The sequence below is a fragment of the Rhinopithecus roxellana genome, chromosome 16, assembly GCF_007565055.1.
Source record: "Rhinopithecus roxellana isolate Shanxi Qingling chromosome 16, ASM756505v1, whole genome shotgun sequence".
In the NCBI taxonomy this organism is placed as follows: domain Eukaryota; kingdom Metazoa; phylum Chordata; class Mammalia; order Primates; family Cercopithecidae; genus Rhinopithecus; species Rhinopithecus roxellana.
In genome coordinates, this window is record NC_044564.1 from 75,766,475 (window position 1) to 75,771,386 (window position 4,912).

Below are 4,912 nucleotides of genomic sequence, written 5' to 3' on the forward strand. Positions count from 1 at the left end.
AAAATGCTAGAATTCCTTCAGGACTCTAGTACCCCTGTGGTGTTGTGATATTGAATTGTGGGGGAGGGGTATTACCCCATCTGATCTCAGCCAAATCAGGATGGGACATCATTCAATTGAAAGCCAAGACGGACACAATTGGAAAGCAGTGCACCATGCTTTTTGTATATTGCACTTGCCTCTTGGGGGGCATGCTAAAAGTGGCAGCACTTTCAGAAAGAGAAAAGCTGGCAGATGTTGGCGGTGATTAAAGGGATGATTAAAAACTGGCACACTCTCTCCATGAAAGTGTGTCTGTGTTTATTCAACTACACTTAGAACTTGGCAGGTCTTGGAGATCTGGCCAGACCGGCAAAACTCTGGCAGGACAGACTGGCAAAACTCTGGCAGGACCATTGTTACTCATAGTTTTTTCTTCCAAGATACTGGTATCAGATACTAAGCAATTAAATTTGCCAAAACAATATATAATGTCATAAATATAATTTTTGTATGAACTACATAGAATATAAGGAAGTTACTTTCACAATATGGTTATTGAATATTACAAACACTAATACTTAAAATTAGAGATGTAGAATTCTGTGATACCATTAATTCACAGGTTTGCTAATATTTGCGTGTTTGCATGGAAACAATTTTTGTGTATGAAATAATTTAAAATTGAAAGTGCACAGTAAAATATTTGGCTTCTGATAATCATGATTACACTTTTTTTTTTCTAGGAGAATCTGCCATTAATATAGCCATTATAGAGATTTCAACACAATTATCCATGAGACACTTTGTTAAGGCAAATGAGAAACAAGCTATGTACTGACCCTTTTGAAAACATAAAATGAAACAGCTCACAAAAGTTTGCAAGAATGATTCATCAATAGATAGTATTGGGTTTTCAATTATTATTGGGAGTATAAGGGCACTTAAAGTATAAGCAAACTCTTGGCCAGGCACAGTGACTCACACCTGTAATCCTAGCACTTTGGGAGGCCGAGGCGGGTGGATCATGAGGTCAGGAGATCGAGACCATCCTGGCTAACACGGTGAAACCCCGTCTCTACTAAAAATACAAAAAATTAGCCAGGCATGGTGGTGGGCACCTGTAGTCCCAGCTACTTGGGAGGCTGAGGCAGGAGAATGGCGTGAACCTGGGAGGTGGAGCTTGCAGTGAGCTGAGACCACCCCACTGTACTCCAGCCTGGGTGACAAAGAGAGACTCCATCTCAAAAAAAAAAAAAAAAAAAAAAAAGTATGAGCAAACTCTTTATGTGAACTTGTGAATTACTAATAGTAAATTAGAAGTTGATGCGTCACTTTACAAATAGCTAATCGGGGAGGAAGAATATATTATTGCCACATATATGATTGCCAGTGAAAAATATAGACTGATATTATTATTGAATGCAAAGGGATCTTTGAATTCAAACTTTCTACCAATTTTTGAGTTCTTTATCCAATATTCAACATCCTTGATAAATAGTCATTTAATATTTTTGCTGTCAGCCATTTTTTTTTTTTTTTTTTTTTTTTTTTTTTTTGCCATCTGCAGCCATGAAACCCATTGGTCTTCTCTATTGCCAACACATTTCGATGCCTTTGGCCTACTGTTTCTCCTGTCTGAACTTCTTTCCTCACCTGCAATTTCCAAAATATTCTTTGCCTGGCAATATGAAATGCTTCCTTCTCCATGAAGAGGCCTTCCCAATTCTGCCACGGTAGCTAAAAATATCTTTTATTCTCTACTGCTATTAGGGCATTTGCCATATGATATTGCTATTATAATGGACACACACATAAAAATATTTGTAACTCTCACTTTAAAATGCTTGTGGTCAGTAATGGTAAAATTCATTTGTATATTTTTAGAACTTAGCATATAGTCCCCTCTTAATAAATATTTTTGACTACATGTATGAATGAATGAATAATTTTTAATTGGACCAGAAAGAACAGACAAAATTACATAAGCAAGAATTAAAATAAAATATCTGAGCTCATAAGATTAAAAAGTACTGACATAGATGAGTTATTGCTGAAACAACCAGTATTATCTCATTTTCATTATTTAAAAGAGCTATATTAACCAATGATGGTCCCAGTTCACTAAGTGAAGTGAGCCTAGAGACAAGTATAATGAAGGAAGAGTTTTCACATTGCTGAGAAGAATCAAAAGTGGACAAGGAACAAATGTTGATGTCCTGTAGCATGCTGTTGAAATTCATGTCTTTTGTCATGCTGGTACCCTCTCAGCAAATGATAAAATCCTCAAAATGATAAAACTTGTATTTCTGGCAAGCACCCATTGTTTGCCATTATTGTCCATCTTGATAACAGAAATAAAGCTGTAAGATTTTGCTGAAATCAGTATATTATTACTTTTTCCAATGTAGCTATAAGTGGAACCAAGGTTAATACATTTGCTAAGTTTCTTTCATTATGAAGTTATTGGAATATGTTCATTTTGTAGCTGTTGTTTTATCATAAAACAAACACATACAAAGAATTTTTTGCTCCTTAGTTCAGCTAAACTCTGGGTTCTTGTCTCATGACCAGGAAAAGTTAGGCATATGGACACATTGAAGGGTGAGGAGAGCAGAATTTATTGAAAGAAAGCTGTGAAAAAAATGACATCCTGCCAACAAGCTCTCACCTCACAGATTGAATACCAGACCACCACACATGAGCTGAAGAGGCCAGGATCCTCCTGCTGTATGCAGGCACAAATTCCCCATGGCCCCACCCCATTCTCCCACTGAGCAGGCAGGCTCTTAGTCTGAGTCACTCCATATTGATTTACTTCTCTTACTGCACATGTGTTAAGGGATGGAATTTTTCACTGTGGGCATGTTTAGGCAATGACCTCATGTGGCATTTGGCTATCTCCTGTCTCTATCATTCCCCTCTCTAAATAAGTCCATCTAACTGCCATAACTGCCATTAGAACAAGGATAAGGATAAGGGCAAATACCCATCTTAACTGATTCCTGCTGACAAGGATGCTGTTTGTGAAAACAGTAGTCTGATCTCCTTTAGAAGCCTATTTAAGGGTTCCCAGCAAAAGGAGCCATCGTCTGAGTCTGGTTGCGTGATTGTTTGGAGTTTGATGATCTGAAGGCAAGAAGAGACAAGTTGGGTTATTAGAAAACATTTCACAATGAAAGAAGGGGAGGTAAGGAAAGCTCAAAAATCCTGAAGCCTTTTACCATTTTGCATGGGGGAAGGGAGTCCAAAAGCCTGACTGGTAAAAAAAAAAAAAAAAAAATTCTTTGCCCTTTTGCCAGCATGTTGGGCTTCTGTGTTCCCTTCCCCCAAGCCCAATCCTAAGGCAACCAGTTTAAGGTTTCGGAAATTAACTTTTCCCAGTTTGGAGGATACATCTGATGGGAGAGTGCTGTAGTACAGAGACACAACTAGCTATCTGTGAAGAGGAAAGAGGTAGAAAAAGGAAAAAGGAATTATTTTCAAAGGTGTCACAGGGATTCAGGATGCATTCAAAAGGAGCACAGACTGAAGATGAATGACTACTCATCTAGAAAGGGGGCAGCAGGGCATCCCAGCTTCCCTTCTCTTCCTAGCAAATACCTAGGGTACGTGAGGGAGAGAAAGTGAGGCATCCCTCTTTCTTTCTTCCATCCTTATATCCCCAAGTCCCAGCAACCACAGCAGGATACCACCCATGGGTGTCAAAGCAGCTTTCACCCATGTTAACACGGGGTATGGGGGTGGGAATATCCACTCTTACTTATTTATGCCCTATCTCCCTGCTGTCAGTAGCCTTTGAGTTCCCTAGAACTCATTTATACCATGGATACTAGCATGACCTTTATCCATGAAATGAGAGGCTTGGCTTAATTGGCAGGAATTAGTGATGCTCACCCGCACTGTGCCTTTTAACTTCGTTATTGGCTGCTTCTGCATTCCTCGGATCCAGTTTTCTTTCCTAGGGCTCAACCAAAAACTTGGAATTGAGTTTGCGACCAAAAATCTGTCTTGGGGAGGTTTCATGGACTCCTTATCATAAGCTGAATGCTAAAGTGAAGCTTTGAATCGAGTCCTTCTCCAACAAGGGACCCAAAAAGGAAACATCTGGACATCCTATTTATTTCTATCAACCAGCAGGATTTGCAGGATAATTGCCCAGAACTAGAATATTGATCCAGATTTTTTCATTATCCATCCCCTGTTTTTTTATTTTTTATTTTTTTGAGACAAATTCTCACTCTGTCTCCCAGGCTGGAGTGCAGTGGCACCATCTCAGCTCACTGCAGCCTCTGCCTTCCAAGTTCAAGCAATTCTCATGCCTCAGCCTCCCGAGTAGCTGGGGTTACAGACATGCTCCTCCACACCCATCTAATTTTTGTATTTTTAATAGGGATGGGGTTTCACCATGTTGGCCAGGCTAGTCTCGAACTCCTGGCCTCAGGTGATCCACCTGCCTTGTCCTCCCAAAGTGTTGGGATTGCAGGCATGAACCACTGTGCCCTGCCTTCCCTTTTGTTCCTTCTGAGCTGTAGTCAGAGATTGTGGGTTGGTTCATAGGAATAAGCAGGATTAGTCTAAAATGTAGGCAAAAACTTAAAAACAACTAATAAGCCTAGAATTTAATAATGATAAGTTTTGAAACATAATTTCTCTCTGTAGTCCTCATTTTTGTTAAAAATAAATCATGATAGGACTGAGTTGCTTGCAAAACAGACTTTAGTATTATACTTGGCCTGATTATTTACATAAAATGCAGCAAGAATAATTATTATTACATATGCCTTTTAGATTATCTTTGATGGAACTCTGTTCCACAAGGAATCTCAGATAGGACTTTCTAAAGCAGAGCCCACCCATGGGTTTTTACCCTCAAACACCTGTGAGTGGATAAACTCTTTTCTTGAGGTCCCAAGAGCATGGGGTTCTTGGG